The following is a 24606-nucleotide window of genomic DNA, read 5'->3' as shown; positions in this document are numbered from 1 at the left end:
GCGTATTTAGAGTGACTCGCTCAGTTAAACTGTGGAACGAAGTGTCGCCCGGCGGTATTTTCGGGCCGGTCACGCACTTGCAACCCATCTAGTGTTCATGGGCGACAGTTATTGCTTACCATCAGACAATACTTTTGCCTCCTATATCATTAAAAAATTTAGAATGAGATGAGATAATTTTTACTTCGAATCTAGTTAGCTTGAATCAAGTGAGGAGTTCAAAATGAAATAAATACTAAAATGGATGTCGCCTAGATTTTAATTTTCAATTGGTCATCTAATCATGCCTTATCACTCACAGGGATGAGTTGTAAAAGTGACTAACGGATACTCCAATGGTAAATAAAATGCGAGTTTAAAGAGATAATGTTTTTTTTTTAACTAGAGTCTTAATTGAAATATACAGAAAATTTTATCCTTAGTCTTAATTGAAATATACAGTAAATTATGTTTGGCTTTAAGTTTGGTCGAGAAAAGAACTGATTCAAATAGATGGGTTCAAATATTTGAACTCGAGAGAGCAAAGTGAAATACATTGCGCTACAAAATCTTATTTGATTGGGATCCGATTTTTATTGAGGTGCAAATTGCATTTAGATCGGTCGGGATTGAGAATGGTGGACAGACGTGGATAAGAAAGCCAATAAAGTTACTCGTCTCTCTATAAAAATATTTGTTAGATTTGATGTTGTGTAACGTCAAGAAGCTGGTTATACGTTTGTTAAACAAGTTGAAGTGTGCGAAGGGTAAGCTATAACACATATGAACATATCATAGGTGTGAAAGAGGCCGATTACAAATGAGAAAAACGTGACCGCTTTTGAGCTTCATAGCGGCAGCTAACGGCCGCTTGAATGTACCAAAACATAAATTAAATTAAATAATCGTTTAATTCAGGCATAGCCCATATAAGTGTTAGTAACAAAGCCTTAAATAATAATGTTAAACTATGACTATGACTATTACAATTTCCTATAATCTACCATGCAACACGCATGCTTAGGGCTAGGACTACAATACCGGGGGAGCAATACGTACACTTTGATATGATAAAATGTGATATGAAAAAAAAAGGTTAGTAGACTAGAAAATACGAAAAGCTGTATTCAGGAAATACTTATATTTATTGCACATTAAAAAAGTAAAACAAGTGAACTTAATACCTGTAGGCATTTTCTACCAGTCAGCTATAGGACGAAACAGAAATTCCTCAAGGGGGATGCAGTGAGAACAAACAAAAAAACTAGATTAATATGAGCGTAAAATAATTCCTACATAAATACTTACTAAATATAATAAGCTATAAATGATTACTATGAATACACTAAGTAAATATATAGACGAATATAGGAATATACGTTTAAATAAATATAGGAATCTTATACCTTTAAACGAGCAATATAGGTACATTTATATATTTTGGGGATCTCGGAAACGGCTCTAACGATTTGGATGAAATTTTCTACATATATATATATATATGGAGGTTTTCGGGGGCGAAAAGATAAATCGACCTAGTTACATAGGTCTTATCCATGGGAAACGCGCATTTTTGAGTTTTTATATATTTTCCGGGCAAAGCTTGGTCTTCCAGATACTATACGTTTAAACAAGCAAAAAAAAAAAACACAATTACATGTTGTTTCAATTCAATACTTCTAAATGATACATCATTTTGATTTTAGTCACACTTTTGATATTTGACCGACTATCTTTTACATTGTAGATCTGTATGCCAAACCGTGTTTGATGTATCAGGTGCAACTTTTGATAAGATTGCTAGACGTGCAGTAAAAGGTAACTATAATGATAACAATATTAAGTGATTAGTTAAGTTGATAGAAACTTGTATGAATGTGATTAGAAAGTCTATGTAAGTTTTTAGAAAGTCTAACAGTAATATTCTTAGGAATGCACGCCATACTTTGCTTATCTGTACATAAATTCTATTTATCGGCAAACTGCGAAATCCGACACAAGAGCAAATTCAACGGAGCTACGTCGTTTTGTCGCTTAAAAAGTGTTTAGTTTTAAGTTTAAGGAACTCCATCAGCAACCTTGGTTCTCCATTAAACGCAGTTACGCTCTCATTTCAAAACGACTTCCTAGATTGCCCTGAAACTTTGTACTTACAATAGGATAAGGTATATCTAATAATCCTGTAATTAGTTTATGACACCATAGTTAAAAAAAAACAGCGAATTTAAGTTTTTCATACAAAACTTGTTTTTACTCTATCTCGTTTGTTTTATAAACGAGCTATATAAACTAATTGCAGCACTACCTCATGTCTTTGTATGTGCAAAGTTTCATTACAATCCAACATGTAGTTTTAAAATGAGAACAAAACTGCGTTTGTATGGGAAGGTGAAATTCGGCTGAGCTTGCCGGGGACTCTCAAACATTTTACTAAAAGTTAACAATCAAAGACTAACATGAATATATATATACGTCTTATGGCTTCCCTGCACTAATCAATAATATAAGAGTATGCGTATGTCGAGTTGTAAACTATAAGTATGCATCAACAATATGGGATAGTTTCGTAATTTGAACAGGTACTTCAGAAACTTGAGAAGGTAGTCCTCTTTGTTTGCTGAAATAAAAGTTTAGTTTAGTACCAGACAAAATGAATGAACGGGGTTACTTCCATAGTAGAAGTTGCTCAGTATGAATTATATATTCATCTTTTAAAATATTGCCGGTAATAAAAAAACACATGTATAAGCTAAATAAATACGAGGAGCTTAGCATAGCAGGGGGGCGTGGGCGTACCTTTTCTCTGCAGCTGTGACTGTACATTGTTGTATTGTTTTGAGGAATAAAGTTTAAATCGAAATAAATAACATAATTATGTGCCGCTAGGTCACCTAGGTAAACCACGTACGTACCGGAATAAGATAATAAAATTGTATTAAAGTGGTGTTAAAATTTTGTTTCCGAATACGACGGCAGAACTTTCGAGATGCGGCGCGATGTTATGGTTATGTTCTTCTGACCGGACATGCTGTGTAAGCTAACGTACTTATCCTAGGTATAGTACAGTGAAGCTTCATCTCACGCAAATTTAGACGGACCTATCTCGGGAATTTTCTTAACTTTACAAAATATAGCGATATTCACAGACTCAGAAAGCGTTCTGAGTATCGGACCATGCAGAACATACAAACATACTGGAAAACAAGTTGGAATCTGTTGTTGAAAACAAATTGTGTTTTTCCATAGCGTTATCGGCGGCTGAGAATACGTTTGTGCCTTATCCATTTTTGAGCAAAATCGTTTTATAACCATTCCTGAAATATATGCTATAAATTGACACTAATCGGTTTAAAGAAACAAAATCAAAAATGTTGTGCCATATCCGCATTTTAGTACAGGATAATTTACACTTTGGTAACAGAAAATTGTCACAAAAATTGTGACATCTAAAAATTTGTGTCATATACAATATGACAATAGTAAAAATGCTTTTATTTCATGATTACCACTATCTTCTTCTTCTTTGTCTTTGCCTTATCCCATTTATTTGGGGTCGGCTCTCCTCTTTCTCATGCGCCAGGAGTGCATGTCCTGATTGATTTTTTGTTTTGATTTTTTTCATGATTACCACTATATTCAAAATATTTGTGTGTAAATAGTAAACATGTGTGTCTAAATGACAAATAAGTTGAATATTTCCTAAAAACTTAACGAAAAATATTTTTATTTGCTTCATTTCGCTCTTCTGCAAATCAACGTAAGTGACGTATGGTACATGGTACAAACAAACGTCTCACCTGACGATAGGTATACGCGGTGCGACAGAATTTAATCTTTAGTATTACTCATTTTCAGGCTGGGTTGTTGTTGGTTGCATTGATTTCTTGCAATATAAATAGAAAATATTCGTAAAAAATGAAAATTAGGTAAGATTACAACGACCAACAACCGTATCCAGTGCCTGTTTTTTTAATATGACGTTTTTTCGGAATCAATTTTTTTAATGTAATATTAGTACACAATTACCCTTTATTGAGTACACGTTCAAAGAAGTGACTGTAAGCCACAATTGTTAGCTATTGCTACTAACAGCAAGGAAAATCGAAGGCAGATCAAAAGGGTGTCATTTCGCGTCGTGGGCTCGAGTATCAAAAGACTGGCACACCGCACCGCTTCTAATTAGGTCGACAATGGCTTTGCCATGGCTACGTTCTATTCTTTGGTATGATCAAAAGATCTTGCTCTTTTTAATAAGACGCTTAAGTAGTACCTGTCTGCTTATGACGAAAGGGGACCACCGCCCCCAAACCGCCTTTCCATACAAACGTAGTCCCCATTTTCATCATATTCATATTCAAATTCCTTTATTGATAAAATTACAAATTTTACATGTCAAAAGGTAATACAATATATAATTAGGTCGATGTCAATTTAAGTACAATTAGTAGCATCTGGTCAGTGTCTGTCGAACACACCGAGGGGGGTTGGATGAGTGTTGTCGAGCGTGAGTGCGAGTCCATCGAACCTATGGGGGCAATTACCATCAGCCCCGATGACGTAAGTTGTGCCATCCGCACGGCCCAGAACTGGAAAAGCCCTGGGCCGGATGGATTGCACAACTTCTGGCTAAAATGGTTCCGATGCTCGCACTCGCGCTTGGCAGCACAATTTCAACAAGCCCTCGAGCTTGGTTCTCTCCCACCTTCCTTAACAACTGGTGTCACCTTCCTGCTCTATAAGTCCGGTAGTACCACGGAAGCAAAGAACTACAGACCCATCACGTGCTTGCCTACTCTCTACAAGCTCCTTACATCCATTTTGAGATCAAAAATAAACGCGCACATTGTCGCAAACAACATTTTGGCCTCCGCTCAAAATGGATGTAGGGTTGGGTCCCGTGGTACTAAAGAGCTCCTCCTTATAGACATGACCATTTGCCAACAAATCCGGCGGAATAAGGGGGCCCTCTCTGCCGCTTGGATTGACTACAAGAAGGCCTATGATTCGGTGCCTCACTCATGGCTGGGGAGGGTCTTAGAGCTGTATAAAGTTGATACAGCTTTAAGAGCCTTCCTAAGTGCGTGTATGAGGCAGTGGACCACAGTCCTTCGTCAACCAGGAGGTGGGGATGACCGCCCTGGCCCGCAGGATTTTATAAGGATTGAGCGAGGAATATTTCAGGGTGATAGTCTGAGTCCCCTGTGGTTCTGCCTAGCTCTGAATCCCCTCAGCACCCTGCTGAAGGATTCGGGACTAGGTTGCCGGCTTCGGAGAGAGGGTGAAGTCATTTCTCACCTTCTGTACATGGATGACCTCAAATTATTTGCACCAAATAGCCAAGACTTGTTGGAGCTACTGAAAACCACCGAAGTTTTCAGTAGTGCCATCAACATGGAGTTTGGTGTCGATAAATGTGCGGTTATGCATGTACAGCGGGGGAAGGTTGTAAATTCAACAAATTTACAACTATCTGAGGCAATGTCTTTCAGATCTATCTCTGAATCAGAAACCTACAAATACCTTGGTATGTCACAGTCGTTGGGTATTGAGGACGAGGGTATTAGACAGTCGGTGAAGGAGCGCTTTTTTAGTCGGCTCACAAAAGTCCTTAACAGTCTTTTGTCAGGAGGCAACAAAGTGCGCTCCTTCAACGCCTGGGTAATGCCCTTACTCACATACTCCTTTGGCATACTAAGGTGGACTCAGACCGAACTGAACGCCCTGGACCGGAGGGTCCGACTACTGCTCACCACACACCGTATGCTGCACCCACGCTCGTCAGTTATGAGATTGTACATCCCACGGAAGTGTGGAGGTCGAGGCTTCCTAAACGCCAAAGATCTCCACAACCGCGAGGTGTGCAATCTCAGGAATTATTTCCTTAACAACGAGTGTGGGATGCATCGTGATGTGGTGGCAGTAGACAGGAACCTCACGCCGCTCTCCTTGGCAAACGAGAACTGGCGCAAACCTGTGGTACTAAGTACTGCGGATCGCAGGGCGGCATGGGAGAGTAAGGTGCTACACGGGCGGTTCTACAAGGCCCCCACGGGACCCGACGTGGACCTGCTCGCGTCGGTGAATTGGTTACGATTCGGGGACCTCTTCGGAGAAACCGAAGGTTTTGCCTGTGCAATTGCGGACGAAGTGATGATGACGAACAACTATCGGAAATATATCCTGAAGGACGGTACGGTCGACATTTGTCGGGCATGCCGCCGTCCCGGAGAGTCACTCAGGCATATCATTTCCGGTTGTTCTCATCTTGCTAACGGCGAGTACTTGCACAGACATAATCTCGTAGCCAGGATTATTCACCAGCAACTTGCTCTTCTATACGGCCTTGTGGACCGCGAAGTACCGTACTACAAGTACTCACCTGCGCCAGTTCTCGAAAATGGTCGTGCCACGCTCTATTGGGATCGATCTATTATCACTGACAGGACTATTGTAGCCAATAAGCCTGACATCGTGATAATAGATCGATCGCAACGCCGGGCCGTGCTCGTCGACATCACCATCCCCCATGACGAGAATCTCGTGAAAGCCGAGAAGGACAAATCCAGTAAGTACCTAGACTTGGCTCACGAGATAACCGCCATGTGGGATGTTGATTCGACGATCATTGTCCCGATAGTCGTTTCAGCGAACGGTCTCATAGCGAAGAGTCTCGACCAACACCTTGAGAGACTCTCGCTAGGTGGTTGGATCAAGGGTCAGATGCAGAAGGCGGTGATCTTGGACACGGCGCGGATAGTCCGGCGGTTCCTCTCCCTGCGGCCCTGACCACCGGCAGCTTGGGCCCTGCCCCGCTGCTGGCGGCACCCTAGGTTAGGTTTTTTATAATGTGTTTATATCTTTTGTATTGTTTTGTAAGTGTTTTTATATTTTACTTTTATATACATATTGTAAAAAGCCTAATCTGAGAGAAAAAGATAAATAAAGGAAATCAAATTCTCATCTCTGGATATTATCATTATTGAAAATATTTTTACAGAATTTGATATGTTTTATTTTAATCATAGCCATGGGTCGGGACCGTATTGTTTCTTTGATTTTTTCAATATTATAAGAGTTAGAAGCATTTTAGAATTTGTATGAGTCGTTTTTCGCTTCGAACTTTTATAATAATTAAAAAAAAAAACGAGAAAAATCAAACAGTCGGTCAAATTTTTTCCATAATGTCAATATCTAGGGAGGAAAATGAGGACTACGTTTGTATGGAGAATAGATTGTCCCATTTCCTCTTATAGTCCACTGTTATGTTGAAATTGAAAGTGGCAGCTTAATACCTACACAATTTCCGCAACCTGTTGTTACCATGGTAATCATTTTCTTTTGGGTTTCTTTCTTATTTTTATGTGAATAGGAATGTTATTGGTACAATCAATAATATTTACTTTTTTTTATGGTAGAGGAGGCAAACGAGCAGACGGATCACCTGATGGTAAGCGATTACCGCCGCCCATGGACACCTGCAACACCAGAGTGGTTGTAAGTGCGTTGCCGGCCTTTAAATTATATTACTTACATACAGTTACTTACATAGGTAAAATATTATGATTGATACGATTTAATAATAACTAAATAAATTAGGGGCCTGTTTCACAATGTCCAAGTAGTATTGGATAGCTAAGTAACAAATAAATTAACTGCCAGATAAAACTACCTTCAGTTGTAAATGAATTTATCTACCAATTAAGTTTATTTGAAGATAGTGAAACGCTAACGATGACTTTATTCGTCAGATAAGTGGCAAGTAGCTCATTTAGGACTTTATTTGGACATTATGAAACAGGTCCTAATACTATTATATACTAATAAAATAACATAAAACTTATACCCAGTGGTATAAACCCACCTATGTTAAGTCCCCCTTAAATTAAATTAAATTAAATTATTATTTTTTAAATTCATAAACACACAAACAATAATATACATACATAAAAGAGAACATAGTGAGAGTAAAGTGTCACGAAATGGCCTCATCTCAGCATGTTGCTGGCGACTTCCAGCGCTGATCTTCCGATGAGACCATCGAGTGCGAGATAATCACGGAAGGTAACAAACAAAAGGAAAGCAACATAAAATAAACCGAAATAAATTACGCACAGTAGACAAGCTAATACAAAAAGAGACACAACATGACGAACATACTTAACACTAAGTTTAAATAAAATTGCACGGACCAAACGAACGTACCTGTACCGGTCCGGTCGGATCATATCGTGGTGCGGCATTAAGTGTGCATAACTAGCGCCACGTCATAGTAAGTATATGAGTTGGGAATAGTTATAAATATTTCTGTAGGCTTTTAATAGTCAAATGTCATTATTTATTTATTTATTTCCCACTGCTGGGCAAAAGCCTCCCTACTCCCTTACCGCGTATCCTGGTATTGACTTGTCTCCCAATATAATAATATATTGTTTCAACGAGTTGGTAATTTTTGAATTGGTAATTTTTGAGGAAAGAATAGCTTTTTGAAACTAACGAAATAACGGTACTTTTTCTATGAAATTCCATTTTGGGAGAAAACTTATCCACTAACAAAATCTTGACAAATCACTTTGATTTTGATGTCGATCGCTTTAGCGTAATATATTCTAGATTTGTAGGTTACGCTAAAAAAAATTGTTTTGCAAATTTTGAAATAAAAGGAAAACTTATAAACCTGGTAAAAAATCACAGAGAATTGAACATAGTTATTTATGTTTAAGTGGAAAAACGTTTTCGCTTTTTGTATGGTATACTTCCCTCTTAATTTTTTTGTTTGTTTTTCTGGTTCAGGAACAAGGTGCTTTTGCAGATGATTGAAGAAAACGTGATAGTATAGTTTGAAATTCGCTTAAGAACAAGTACGATGTTTGAAAAAATATATCTCAAGTTCGGATTTCTTTCATCGTTAGTCCTCTTTCGAAGTCTGAAGCATGTGTTACGCAAGCCATAAAGACAAATCGACGGCTCATTTATAAAGATTAGTTCAGAAGATTCAGAATTTGAAGGTAAGTTAGACAGATTTAAAAATACATAGAGTCAGCCCGAACTAAATTGGCAGCGGTTATGATAGCCCAGACGGTGCAAGTGTTATTTGGTAAACTATGACGTTCACTGAACACTTGCACCGTTTGGGCTATCAAAATCGCTTCCAACTTAGTCTGATTCTACCTACAAGTTAACAATATGTATGTATGAATAAATATCTGGGTACAATCTTACACACACCAACCTAGTCCTAAACTAAGCAAAGCTTGTAATATAGGTACTAGGCGGTGATATACACACAAATAAATGCCCTGACCGGGATTCGAACCCGGGACCTCCTAGTTCACAGGCACTGACTACCTTCCCCGTACTCAGATAAAAAAACCGGCCAAGTGCGAGTCGGACTCGCACAGGAAGGGTTCCGTACCCTTATCTATAAAAACGGTCACCCATCCAAGTACTGACCCCGTCCGACGTTGCTTAACTTCGGTGATTGGATGAGAACCTCGAGATTGGAAAGAAATATTTATCTTATTCTGTTTTTAGTATTTGTTGTTCTAGAGGCAACAGAAATACATAATCTGTAGAAATTTCAACTGGCTAACTATCACGTTTCATGAGATACAGCCTGGTGACAGACGGACGGATGGACGGACAGCGGAGTCTCAGTAATAGGGTCCCGTTTGACCCTTTGGGTACGGAACCCTAAAAAACAGTAATGTTTTGAATTGAATTGGTTGTAGACTTTTTTTTATTTTTTTATCTGATTTTTATTGAGGCTTTGGACACTCTAGGTGAACATGTCAGCCTCATGGGTGCTTTCATAGCTCCCTACGCAAGGGAGAGATCAATAAAGTGGTATACGCTGATTGCTATGTCTGATAAAGGCTGCCAACCAACAATTGATCTGTCCATTGTGCATGGAGCCCAAACAACTAAATATCCTTTTTCTCAACTTGTAGCTAAATTCAGGAGCAGGAAACTATTGAGATCATCAATTATACCTGTACCTGATAGGTAGCTTACTCCACACTGAGAACAGTCATTAAGATCAGTCTTAGTAGTTAAGATAACGCAACTTAATGAGAGAGCTATTGATAGTGTTACGATCTAAGTTTTATTGAACATTACTGTCTATAAAAGTGCATACTATTGATCCTATCAAAGATTATCGAGGTGAGTTATTTACTAGATAGTTGTAATGTGCCAAAATGAGACCAAAATATATATTTTTTTAATAATTTCCAACTGGCGATGGCGCAGTCAGAATGAATGTGTTCTTTTTTGCCTTGCGTTTGAATAAACTTTCCACCCGACTTATGTTTTTTTTGGTTTATAAAACAAATTAAGTTCTATATGACTACTATTTTCTTGGACCAGTAATATCATGGCCAATACAGTGCCTTCGCGTTAATTCCTTAATATCAGTCCCTTTTGTCTTTCTGCCTCCTGCATTCTATTTTGTTGTAACTGGACAGTGACAGACTTAATTTGTAAAAGAAGACAAAAATATTACAGAAAATCCAGCGGGCCCACTCCACGAGGCAATATCAAGTAAATTTATCTCACTAACTAGGCACCTAGGTACTGTTTTTTTAAATTTCTTAGTTTTCGAGCCCATTTTAGTTTTCTGTTTATTTTGTTCCTAACATAAAATTTGGTATTTTGGATAGAACTTTCTCCTTTTTTTATAAGACCCTTTGTGACCAATGGCAATCGGTCCACAAATGCCTACCGGTACTCATTACTGCATTTACCAAAAATGCCTCCGTAGTTTTTACACTACAGAATATAACAGTTTTAAATGATTTACGGTTAGTTTCACTAGACTTAAATCGACCGGGAATCAAAAACAATATGAAGGGTAATCACGGTTTGTATCCCGGGCTATTTAAGACTGCATAATATAACAAAACAATCATACATACATATTATGAAAAAGCTTTAGTTTATACACTACAGTATGTCTCTCACCATGGGGCTTTAAATACAGGGCTCGATTCTACTCGCTAAATCAAGCTACTTTTATAGCTTAGTTTCATTGGTCGATAGGGCCCGTATGCAGGGTCCGGGTGATTTCATTAAAGCATGTCATAGGGCCTCGCATTTGGAGAACTGTTTTCATTGGTCGATAGGGCTCGTATGCGGGGTGCGAGAGATTTCCAAAACGCATGCCATTTTGTTTTTACTAGTCGTTATACCACCTTACTACATGCAGGGAATTACCCGCAGGCTGTATATCGGCCAAGTTATCGACCAATGAAACTGGGCCATTCCATTACTAAAAATATGACATATAATTATAAGATATTATTATAGATTTTTATTAGATATTATTTTTATGTGAATTCTTTCACAAATATTCAAAAATTCATAACCCTTTAGTGTGACCCAAAAGACATTGTCCGTATCATTATGCGGCTCTTTCATCAAAGGGCGCTCCAATTCTCTTCGCCACATGACGCGTCTGGGTAATTCCCTTTTTGTTTGACTACGAAAAGGTTCCATGTTTTTGTAATGAGCTCGTAATTCTGGATGTCGAATAAAACCAAGTTTTTTTTTAACATAATGATTAATTTGACTCGAATTACTTAGACATCACCAATACTTTCTGTATTTGCAGGTCCGAAAGCGGGGCAGAGGTCTCGCAAGTGAATTTGAGCCCCAATGATAACCTAATGCTATTCCTTTCTAACGGCTACCTTTTGCAACCTCAAAATATTTATTCTCCGATGTTTTATTTACCATTTTCAAAAACCATTAGCTTTTCAATAGGGTCACAAATCTAATCTAACCTAACCTAGTGGCTTTTATATGATGTCTTATACAAAAGTTTAGAAAATTTAATAGATTTAGAAAAAGAAACGCGTTCGGTCAAATTAAAATTTGGAAAACGAAACATCGGACAAGCATTATTCGAAGTTGTGATATAATACTACTTCAAACACATCTTAAGTCATTTTCGTTCTTCACAGATTATTGTATTTGATACGAGCCTGACTGACTATCTATGAAACTATATGTGAAAGTAACAAAACCATAAATTGATGTTCAGTTTCTAACTTCCGAAAATCTTTATTTTTTCAGTGCATTCAACAATGTTTCGGACTACAGTTAATTTTAAAGTTAAATTAAATCACATAACCACATTACATTAAAAAGTATTTTCGAAATGTATTAATTAATCCATATTTCATGTTTATTCAATAAAATATATACTTAGTTTGAATTACGAGTAGCTATAATAATAATTAAATATAAACACATAAGTAGAAAAGTGGTTTAAAAACCTACATGAAACATAATTATATAAATTTATTATTTAAATTTAGACGTACAATATTTTAAGATAAGTAAAGTTTAAGACAAATATGTGCTTCAATTTGATAGAAAATGCAAATGGTGCTGATGTACCGCGCCGTACATTATGCGGTAACATCGGTCGTCGAAAGCTGAAGTTTAACAATTCACAGGGCCTACCGTGAATACCCAAATTTGCAAATTGCGGGGATCGTTCTCTTTTGCTCTCACTAAGACGTAATTAGTGACAGAGAAAAATGCGCGCAATGGTCAAACTTCGATTTTCGTGGTTATAGCCCAGTTACCACAAAACATGGCGCGCGCCCTATCATTCTCAGCAGCAAATTACGATATTTCTTAGATTTTATACACTTCTAATAATATAATTAATGATTTTTTGCTTTCACTCAACTCTTTATAGAAGGCTTTCGAAATATAGTTATGAATTAAATTAAAAAACTCCTTATGATGACGAGTGACCGTTGTGAGTGCCGAGGGCTGGCTCATTCCTAGGTCATGGCATCACCATTTACCGTGGGAGTGTAGCCAGCCTTAAAAGCTTTCCGCAAGAAACAGAGGGTCTACCGCGAAAACCTAAATTCGCAAATTGCGGGGTTCTTTCTCTTGTACTCCAATCAAGGCGTAGGCAATTAGAGTGACAGAGAAAAATATATGTAATTTGCTAACTTCGATTTTCGCGGTTATAGCCCAGACCTGGGGGATTTACTCGTACCATAGGCGGTCGGTATAAGTTTTATTTTATCAGTTTTAATTTATTTATTTTATAGTTACTTTAAACGTATTTTGTATCATTTAAAAAAATATAATTTATTAAGTTACCTACTGAATTAGGCTGTTTGGTTCAGGATCTTTATTTTGTATTTATCAAGGTAACTCCATAAGCCAGTTATCCACAGTACACAAACAAAATTATATTCAACATTAATTGCTAAGTGGGGAAACATAACATTACTTTGAAACGCAAACAATGGGGTAAGATAACCCTTGAAAAGAGTCTTGTTTTTACACCAAAAACGAGCTTACAATATCATCTGCTTAGTTACAGTATTTTTACCTACCATAGCGGTGGCAAACAGTCGTGCGGCCCGCTTGATGTTAAGCTGCCACCGTAGCCAATGGGCGCTAGGATAAGTAAAGTTTAGATTTTTTGAAATAATTCCCAGTTCACATCTATTCCAGTGGCATTACAGTCCACTGACGATGAATGTTTAAAATATTATCATTAAATTACATTTATTCATTCAGTTTCACTATTTTAAGGCGCGTATACCTACATTAAGGCCATTTCAGACACATCTCAATTTAAGATCGGATTGTTTATGTATTATGAATTTTTTTTCCGATAAAAATTTAAATGGCGCCAATTCCAATCATAACCTACATTTTTTGTGTTTGACTTTCCTTATAATCGAAGTGAAAAGTAGAGGTTTTAACCCGGTTAAAAGTAACCATCTCACTCTCGAACGTCAGTCAATGGCATTCGAGTTTAACGCTGGAATGCTATTGAATAATGTGAACCGGCACTGGAATATAATCATTCCAGTAAGCATTCCAGTCTAGTGGCTGGAAGGATAGTCTACTTTTGGTTCCAGCTCGCCCAATCCAAGGCCACTGGAATAATGTAGACCGCAATCCAGTGCTGGATAAAAAAAAAATAATGAAAACTGCTGCTGGTGATTGGCGCACATCTCACGCTTCACTTCATTTTGCAACCACCAATCAGCGTGTGCTATCTTCAAGGTCTACTAAAACCGTGAATGGTAGAGTTACCCAAGGGTTGATTCGAGCGCCAATAGTTTTTGTGTATTTCAAGGGCGAGATGGTTACTTTTACCGAGTTAAGCACTCTGTTTTCATTTCGACTATGAGGAAAGTCAAACACAAGAAATGTAGGTGACTGTATGACTGATGGTTATGGTTTTGGTTATGACTGGAATTGGCACCATTTACATTTTGATCGGAAAAAATATCTAAAACCATAGAAAATCCGATCTTAAATTGGGATGTGTCTGAAATGGCCTTAATATATACGTTAAAACAGTAAAACTGAATGAAAAATGTAATTTAATGATAATATTTTAAACATTCGTCTTCATTTATATTGATTTATTTAAAAAAAACTATATTTATGTTTATTTCATACATTTAAATATTAAATACAAGTAGTATTTTCTAGGGTGCAAAGTAATTTTGTTTTAATTATATCAGCCGAACTTTCCGAATAGGAGAGATGAAAAAAATCTTACATTACGCGCATCTTTCTCTGTCACTGGAGTAAAAGAGCAGGACGCCCGCAATTTGCGAACTTCGATTTTTGCGGTTATAGCCCTGAATCCAGCTCACGTTTTTTTTGCAGCGTTTTTCCCACTGCTGATCTAAACCATCCGCGTTACTTTACTCGGTCCTTCAAAAATGGAAAAAGTTTTTGTGTATTTCAAAATATACAAAATTAATAATTAAAAAGTGTCCCAAACGGATAATCCACAGGAAGCTTGTGGTAACAAAATTTAGCGATGATTAATGACGCTTCGGCTCATCCTTTGTTTACCTTCCGTGAGACCGTGACTGATATCGTTATTTTTAGGATATGGAACATCGTCCATATCTATTTAAAGGTAAACGATATATTTATAGATTAATTTTCTATCTCCTTTCCTTCTTCCTCGCGTTGTCCCGGCATATTGCCACGGCTCATGGGAGCCTGGGGTCCGCTTGACCACTAATCCCAAGATTTGGCGTAGGCACTAGTTTTTACGAAGCGACTGCCATCTAACCTTCCAACCCAGAGGGTAAACTAGGCCTGGTCGGGATTAGTCCGGTTTCCTCACGATATTTTCCTTCACCGAAAAGCGACTGGTAAATATCAAATGATATTTCGTACATAAGTTCCGAAAAACTCATTGGTACGAGCCGGGGTTTGAACCTGCGACCTCCGGATTGCAAGTCGCACACTATTACCGCTAGGCCACTAGCGCTTCTAGATTAATTTTCTATCTACTGTAGTTTTATTATTAGAAACGCAAAAGTAAGCATGTGGTTTCTAAAATGAGGTACTTATTTAAGTTACATTTTTAAACCGCATGAAGTGCCCGAAATAAATGTCATACATCTGCTGGTTCTTTCAGTATTTTAAATGCTAAAAAACGAATTACAGATAGGTTCCCAGCGGGTCATACAATTTTAATTTTAATGTTCAATTTAATTCATATACTTACGAGTATATGCGGTATGCGCAATTGAACATATTGGCCCTCAAATAAATATTTACTCAAGAAAATTTGATAGTATCTACTTACTTTTTTGTATGTTTAAACTGTGAAACGTAAAGCGTGACTTAACATTATTTTCACAACTTGACCCTGCTTACGTATATTTTTCAAGATAATAGGTACCTGGTGTTATGTTGTACATTGTAATCAAAACTTCATGTTTATCACGGTATATTTTAATTTGTACTTTTTCTGCTTTAATATTAATTTATGGTATGTTTTTTCTAATAGACCATCATAGAAAAAAAAGATTAATGACATTAACCCGTCAATCCGCCTAAATCCCAAAATCCTTAACCATTGGGTTCCGCATGCAGACGCAGTTGCGCAAAAGCATTAGTTCGAACACGCTGGCTCGATGCCATCTTGCTATTCCGGGCGATGACCTCTTTTAAACGCACGTTCTATAAGGTCTTAACTACCACCATTTACCTACAAACGTACGCCCTTAATGAACGCACAGTTGTACTGTGAAATGTTATAAGATCGTAAGCGCCCAGGGCTATTCTGAAAGACTAAGTAGAGCGCTTGTTTTAAAACTAGTATAAGTTTGAGCTGAGCTTGCGTATTGTTGATATGGAAGTTGATTCTTCGTTTATACTGGTTTGTTTTTGAATAATAAGTAGTCTGAATAGCTCAAAAGTTTACTATGAAGATACGTCGTTCTGAAACACCTCAAACAATACGTTTTTATTGCAAGCAGACAATGGCAGTTGACCACTGGCCTGGATTTTGGCTTTTTGGTGATTGTACTGAGATGAGGGCTTTTAGAAATACTTGGCATGGATGTAGGGTTTGGAAGAGGTGAGCTTTTAATGACAAGATGGCTTCAAGTTTGTTGTTTTTTTTTAATTACATGGTTATTCATGTTGGTTTCGCCATTAGAAAGCTGGCTCGAACTCTGCTGCTGCTAAGCTCTGAACCGAGCAAAGTGGCGTGCTCTTGTGTTGGAGGCCAAGACTCATTTTGGATCATCGCGCCAGGCAAGTAAGTAAGTAAGTAAGACACAATGGAAATATTTTTTTTTAAATATGCCTTTATATAAAACAAATAACAATCTTTATTTATGTATTGTCCAAAAATATTTATTTTACTATATTTTAGGGATATATTTTTGTTACGTATATGGGATGTATTTTCTGAGGTGATTTTTCCGCGAGGTTAAGACGTTTACAATGAATGAAGAGGACGCTGGTTTGATACCACCCAGGGCTGGTACTGGAGGCTTTGGTCACTTCTTTCGCATATGGCAAGTATTTCAGTTTATGTATGTATATCTGATTTGGCATATGGCAAGTATTGAAGTGTATGTTTAAGTATGATCAGTTTATGTATGTATATGTATAACAAAATTATGGGCGACAAATAATATACAGTGTGATATGTTTAAAAAAAAAGTTTATATAGTTATTCTACTAAATAATCAGTCACAATGATCTATTCGCAAGTTTCTTCTGCCGCAAAAATAAATAAAAGAATAAAACAATTACTAATAAAATTGACCCATACAAACGTGTCACCTTTACAAGGCAGCCTGATCCTCGTTCACATATAGGTTCAGTAGTTTCGGTCTTACGATTAAATATATACCTACATAATCATTTTTTTACCAAGTATTTAGATACGTCTGCAGGCTACACTACGAACGAATGTTTAAATTAAAGTAAGTAATATTAGAACTTGTGACCTCTCGGAACACCGGTGTTCACAAGTTCAAGTCTTGTTTTTCCGTTGTTCCTTTAATTTAGCAATGAGTTCGTAATATGTACTTAAAATATATCATTCTTTCCTTCAGTTGGGCAATGTAATACCCAGAGAAAATTCTATATTGTAAATGTTTGACTTTACGAACCGCTACTTTGTTTTAATCATCCTGGTCAAATGAAAAGTAATTAATCAAAAAGTTTTAATTTGTATGACCGCTGACTTTATAAATGAACCCAAAGAGGAAATTTAAAGTATGATTAACATTACCCAATTTTAATATGGCCCGTATATTTAAGAAAGTTGCTGAGGAGTTTACTGGAAAGGCTTTTGCTCAGCGCCTAAATAAACATGAGTTATGTGGCCCGAAGGCATTGAATCCGCTCATATAGATAGCCCATTATGAAATATACAGCGTCTTACCATAAGGAAACAATTAAATTTATATTTGACGACCGGTCTGCCTATGAAGCTGATGGTCCTGGGTTCGGATCACGGTAAGTTGTGTGATGAGCTCAGATATTTTTATCCGAGCCATAAGTGTGTCATTTTTATATACTCGAATCGTTGTCTAAGTACTAATAACGAGCCTTTTTGGGCTTACCGTGGGGCTTAGTCAATTTGTGTTAGAATGTCATATAATATTTGTTTAGTATTTATTATATTATTTAATTTATTCTAATTTATGATACTTCAAGTAAAAACACTACATTAAATTATAATCTGAAATATATGTCATATACGAAATAAAACGTGACCAAGGCGCTGACCTAGAGAGTACGCAGGGCTAGAATCAAACCAGCGTCCTCTGTGGCTGATACCTAGACTAATCGGCCACCCGTGCCATGACAATATCTATTTCTATTTGCACAGCTCCTTCAAGACAAAAATTGATGTGTGCGCAATAAAAGGCTCAGCAGCCTTCTATAACCCCGACAGAATCACTGTCGCCGGATGTGTATTTTTGTTATTTACACCATTTTTTTATGTGCGAAAAGATTGCAATCGTTGATAGGCACTTTATTGGCAGAAAGCGTGAATTATCTTTATGCTGCGTCTAGGGTTGGTGATCGAAGCCTGCCTGTACCTGAATATTTTGGTCAAGGTAAGCGTAGGTTTCACTTACATATTTATAAGTATGCAAATAACTTGAATATGGTAAGATTTTTTGTATAAACTTAGGGATTTCCAAGCACATTTAAGGGTTTATAAGAAAAAGTATCAGAAGACTAAACGATCGGCCACACCGCTGCTCAGAATACGGCGACGGTACGGAATTGCAGTGACCGTGCCGTAAGCGTCAGGATTCTATTTTATCGCATGACCTCCACACCTTCTTTTTCCTCGCGTTGTCCCGGCATTTATGGGAGCCTGGGGTACGCTTGGCAACTAATCCCTAGAATTGGCGTAGGTACTAGTTTTTACGAAAGCGGCAGTCTCTTCTGTCTGTCTGACCTTCCAGCCTAGATGGTAAACTAGGCCGTATTAGGATTAGTCCGGTTTACTCACGATGTTTCTTTCACAGAAAAGCGACTGGTGAATATCAAATGATATTTCGTACATAAGTCTCGAAAAACTCATTGGTACGAGCCGGGGCTTGAACGTGCGTCCTCCTGATTGCAAATCGCACGCTCTTACCGCTAGGCCACGGACGTATTGAATGACCTCCACACCACTGCTCATAATACGCTGACAGTGCGAAATTGCAATGACGTGCCGTGAACGTCACGACATTACCGCATACTGTCCACACCGCTCCTCAAAATACGCTGATGAATCGTATACACCGTGACGTCACGCAAAACTACGTTGAGTCAGCGTATTTTACTCGAACGCGATTCTTAAAATAGGAAAAATTCGCAACGCCTGAAATCGATTATCATTAAAAAAACTCTCCTAGCATTACAGCGGTGGCAGCATGGTACCATTTATATCACTTGTCACTATGCCCGTCACTTTCGCGCTTACTACTCCCTAGAACGTGACAGGTTACAACTGTATGTATAATTTTTCACCGTACGATTAAATAAAGGTTACAACTACTATGATTACTAGTTTGTAATTTCTTTCACATTTTAATATAAACTAAAAAAAGTCAAAAACAATTCATCCGTCAATTTGTCGGTAAAATTACACCGACTTAGCAATATATAGATCGTGTCATTCACGACGAGACGTGCCTTGACACATATTGTCGTGTCATTGAAGGTTAGATTTGACAAATCTACGCGTCATCGTGGATGACACGAACTAGTATAACATTGTATCGTCCCGCCATGAGCTTAATTCTGATTAAACAACTTGATATGGTTTTTAAACGGTTTTGATAGGACCATTCAACCATTGTATTCACGATTGGCACGCTTCTCACGCACGACTTTACTTCATTTTGTATGCGGCAATCAGCGTGAGTGATCTTCAATATCGTATAAAAAACCGCTACGATTTGTGAAATCTGAATCGAGCTCCATATTACTGTGTAAATCCAATTTGGGCGATAAATTAAACCAGTTAAAGAATTTATCCGTGAAATCATTAATTAAGAACTTTTTTAAATTGCATTTAGTTATGACCCCATAATTATTTTTTGAAAATTTACTTACTAGAAATATACAGCAAACATTACGAGACATAACATGATATGAGTACTAGATCCGAGCTTTTTATAGTAACTGCCAACAAGCGTTGACAGTTACTTTAAAAAGTTCGTATCTCGTAACTTTTGTGTTGCTTTACAGTGTGGACCGAATTATTTTGTATGGTTAATATTTTCATTGCATTTGATATATCATCAAATATACTTCTTAGGTCTTATGGTAATACACATTCGCATGAGCACGCTTAAAGCACTTGGTATGCAGAGTTAGCTTAATATACATCTATATCGGCGGTCGATCGTAAGATCAGGCAGATCGTACTGTTCCTGTGTAATGTTTTTACGGTAGTCTTATTAAACTAATGGATAGGTAGGATAGGTTCGTTAGGTTGCTTTCGTTGCCCAAAGGGCAAACTGCCCAGAAACGGGTTCTGTCGAATCAAAGAACGGGACAAAGATTTTCACGTTTTACGATATGCCTAAGAATTTCAATCCTGATCTTACGATCGGCTGCCGTCATATAGATGGACTCCAGTCTTTAAATTTCACTAGACAGAGAATTACTCATTTCTTATTTCAAATAAAATAAATAAATAAAATGAAATAAATAAACAAAAGTTCTATGTCGTTTAACGCTTTCCCGGTCAAGATCAAAAAAATACATGATAAAAGCTCCATCGCTTCTTTAAAGTCCTAAAAATTCTGCGTAAGAATAAAGAGGAATAATAAATTATATCGTAGAAGATATGCTATCTATTTTAATGTCCTCTTGACAAGGGTTTGAATCTTTAGTCTATTATGTATTAAAAATCTTGAATAAATTGGTCGGAAAAACAAAGGACGTTTTATGTCTAGAATATTTATTTGCTGACATGTCCACTTACTACTTAGTTTAATTAAATTATAAGTATGTACTTAGTTCGTAAGTTTTCTAACACAATATATTATTGTTAAAGAAATAAATAAATGAATGAAATGAAATGAAATGAATAAAATACTAGCAGTTTCTTCAACATTCCGTAACTTTGGCTTTACTCTTTTATTTCTCAGTTCCATTTATTTTTAGCAATTTAGATAAAGCGAATAGGGTTATTGTGTTATAAAAGATTAAATAAAATAGTATTTTTTGTACTCGTATAAAATGACTTAGTTGTGTTATTGTATTACAAATATCCTACCTATAGCTGAGAAACAACTACAGTAATGCTTAATAATAAGTTAGGTCTAAGTATATCACATGCAAGGAAAGCATCAGCTTGGAGTACCCCTTACATTTCATTAAAGTGCCAAAAGGGCATCTACGTGTCCGAACAAGGCTCTCAAAGCTCCAGAACACTATTGTTCCGTGATGATTCCGTGATAGACATACAAAAAGTTGTATCTGTTTTTCTCAAATTTTACTCGGACAGAGTTATTACTATTAACTTAAATCTAAAATAGACCCTTGAGGCATTGTACCTAGGAATTAGTTTTAGCGATCGTGTGCGTTGGAGGGTCTGCTATCTCGTGGCCTGAATCGGAAACAAACACATTGAGACTTCAAGACAAAGCAAATGCTGCCATCTATCGTTCTCGTAAACTTTAGTTTAGTTTTAGCGCTATGCACTAGAAAAATGTTCATGGATTTACATAATATAATCAACTCGTATACATTTTTTTTGCTTATAGTCACATTAATATTTTGGGATTTATTTTTTAGCTTGTGCAAACCGTCTTTGGGTCAGTCAGGTATCTTAATTTATTTTATTTTATTGAAAAGTTTTTTGCCTCATTCGTCCAAAATTTGCTATTTGCTACAAAATTTTGCTAAAAAGAGGGCCGTTTATACAAAGTGCATAAATTATTTAAGAAATGGGTTCTAAAGGTAATTAATTTAGATCAACTGAATTTGATTACAAAACTTTACGATGGGATCACCTTCAAACTACCCACGTACTTTCGCGTTAGTATGTAAACTCATAGGAAAATCTCGAAAAAATCCATCAAAGTTATTCCATAAGCTCACCTGAATATTAAGCATGTTGGAGTTCCTTTGACCCTCGCCTAACAAAAGGAATAAAATAAATGTGCCAGTATCTTGGTCCATATAAATTTAGTACGGACACCAGCACGCGTGAGTTATAAAATCTAGTACGACTTAGGACAGGAGATAAAATGCAACAGTGGGTTTTCTTTGGAAATAATGGAAACTATAGACATATTTTTTACTGTCAGGCTAATTCGACGTACACTATTCCATATCGTGAATTTCGCTCACTTGTTCGTCCATGTATTGGCGCGAGCGAGACACACGATAACTAAATGTCATTATGCAGGGAGCTGCATTTCGTGTAATTCACTGCAATTTATCTCCACTACCAGGCATTTAAATTCTACTAATATAATTGAAAACGAGTCGTCAATACCATTAGATTCCCAATGTCTATTGCTCGTATTTCTAAAATATCAATTCGCCGTTTTCCATAGATTTTCGAGTGACAAATTCTGATATCAGTGTAGGTTCATATTTAAAATGTACTTATACTACAAACCAGCTTGTAAACGTAGTGCATACACATGTACGAAGTTCGAACATTGAGTTTTTATTCTCTGCGACTTAATATTTTCGTCTCTCTTTCTCTCGTCTTATGTTTTATTATAGTATCGATTAAGAAACATGTTCTTTAGAATAAAAGTCAATAAAATTAGGTATTGAATTGTTTTATTCAAACCCATCATCCTTTTACTTTAAAGGCATTATTAAAATATTTAGTTTAAGTTCATTGAAAATCCAATTTTGAGTTACTGAAACTTACACCCAGTCTCAATAAAAAGGGCTAAGACAATATCTGAAAGTCTGTAAAATAATTGCCTTTCCAGTTGATTCTCTTCGGTCAACAGTTTGCAAAATTTGAAACTTTTCATTGAGTTTAGATTTATTTTATTGAAATAAATTTGAGACTTAGGCTGACGGTTTCACTATTTCATTAACTGAGATATATATTATTTTTGTGGTAAATAAAAGATAAAAAAATGAGAAGTTATGAGTACTCACCTAAATTTCATGAAATTTTAAAACTTAAAGTTAACATAATTATTTCTGTAATTTTTTATCTACATTGTACCAATATGAGACCAGTAAAATAAACTCGTAAATATTGAATGTGATTCTTTTGTTATGTATGTAATTAGTTTGTTTTTATTTCAAAGGGAGGCCGCGTACTACGTGGTGGACAACCGTTACCAAAGTCATGGAGTGCAGCAGATCAACACATAGACAACTCAGGGCAGAAAAACCTGGCGCCGTCGAATGAGGAGGGCATCAAACCCAACTAACGGGACATGGCAAAGAAGAATTAGTTTGTTTGTATTCTGTAACAAAAGAACAGATAAAAAAATACATTCATTAAATTATTATACCCAAATATACATAATATAAAACTCACTAATAAGTACCCCTAGCGTATGCATCAATGGTTGTGTGTATTGTGAGAGTAGATTTGAGCGGAAATTTGTACCAGTTAGTTTTAGACAAGCATATAACGATTACGAGATAAATCGTATATTCCGCGAACTAAAATGAGTTAAATTTAAATAATTGAAAATATTTTACATATTTATCGTTACAAATAAAACGTTTGACGTCAGACAATAACCACTAAAAATATCACCCGATGACAGCTTGCCTCATCGTCGGTATTAAAGTTTCAACTAAACTGTGTCCCACTTACAGCTGTTTCAGAGAGTGTTAAACGGAGTTTCACGGGCTTTTGTTTCGCTCTGGGGAATAGGCAAATATTAGTGATTCAAGCTTGTTTTGTTCAGTTTGTTTTGTTTCTATTACGCAAATAAGTTGAGTGAGCGTTTTCACATTGTCCAATCCGATATCGAATGCGATGCCATAGGGCATTTTATCGAGTTTTACTCCATATATTGCCTATAAATTATACAATTATTACAATCTTGTGTATAATATTTAAACTAAATATTCCGTAACAATATGACTTGGAACTCGGGTAGCCGTTTAGAAAGTGTAACGCTACGGTAGATGGTGCTAGACCCATATGGTGGAAATATTTGCTGCGGTGGCATCATGGTTTCATTTTTATCACTTGTCACTATGCCCGTCACTTTTGGGCTTACATACTTGTTAGAACGTGACAGACATAGTGACAAATGATAAAGAGCCGGCCATCTTAGCCCTACTGGCTATGGATGAGGTTTTGGTGGGTCAGTTGGCAGAGCGCTGGAGTATCAATCCATAGACCGTGAGTTAAGAAGAGAGTGTGAGCTTGAGTTAGTGAGAATAAGTCTCACCCAAGGCAGTAATATTTCTACTTTTAAATCTATTCTAAGCTAAATATCCCGTACCTGATTGAGTTGAAACTTAGCGTACCTTAAGTGATTCTCGTTACAAAGATTTTGAGAAGTACTGAATAGAACATGTAAAGGTGATAAAGTACAGTTAACAATAAAATAAAATAAAAGTTGACACTAAATTGTTAGTAATTGAGGCGGTTGTCGATCTGCTTTGTGATCGTAACGAAATAACGGTACTTTTTCTATGAAATTCCATTTCGGGAGAAAACAGTTTCGACTAACTAAACCTTAACAAATCACTTTGATTTTGATGTCGATCGCTTCAACATAATTTATTCTTATTTCGGGTTTTTTGAAAAAAAAATATTGCAAATTAAAAATAAGGAAAACCTATAAACCTAGTTTTATTTGTGTCAGTAACATACGAAAAAGACATGGAGAATGGAAAATATTT

At 36.6% G+C, this 24606-nt stretch overlaps 2 protein-coding genes across 3 annotated transcripts in view; one reads left to right on the top strand and one right to left on the bottom strand.

Annotated features, from left to right (window-relative positions):
- The window catches only part of LOC133524739 (leucine-rich repeat-containing protein 24-like), a 94172-nt gene that overhangs the window by 13409 nt on the left and 56157 nt on the right, over nucleotides 1–24606 (bottom strand). The gene's annotated exons all lie outside the window — the stretch shown is intronic.
- LOC133524741 (uncharacterized) overlaps nucleotides 1–24606 on the top strand; it is a 306772-nt gene that overhangs the window by 232047 nt on the left and 50119 nt on the right. The gene's annotated exons all lie outside the window — the stretch shown is intronic.

This window comes from Cydia pomonella, chromosome 14 (assembly GCF_033807575.1).
Source record: "Cydia pomonella isolate Wapato2018A chromosome 14, ilCydPomo1, whole genome shotgun sequence".
In the NCBI taxonomy this organism is placed as follows: Eukaryota; Metazoa; Arthropoda; class Insecta; order Lepidoptera; family Tortricidae; genus Cydia; species Cydia pomonella.
This window is presented reverse-complemented; position numbering and strand designations above follow the sequence as displayed.